A 249-nucleotide genomic window follows, 5' to 3' on the forward strand; every position below is an offset into this window, starting at 1 on the left:
ACAAGTTAATCTTCCTTTATTCAAAGTTTTTACCAAATGCTTAGAATAAAAGTATGTTGCTATTTCTTGCATTTAAACTGTTTTAATGTCAAAAATAATTATATTAAAAAAAATAACAATGTCAGCAAGTAGATGAGAAAGAAGCAGAATAAAACACCAATCCAATTTTAACGGAACAATTTCATTCTTTCAACTTGTTAAGCTTTTGTCCCTTCTTTGTAAATTACTTAGAATTGTCCCATTTGCATC

Source organism: Lactuca sativa, chromosome 2 (genome assembly GCF_002870075.4).
Source record: "Lactuca sativa cultivar Salinas chromosome 2, Lsat_Salinas_v11, whole genome shotgun sequence".
Classification (NCBI taxonomy): domain Eukaryota; kingdom Viridiplantae; phylum Streptophyta; class Magnoliopsida; order Asterales; family Asteraceae; genus Lactuca; species Lactuca sativa.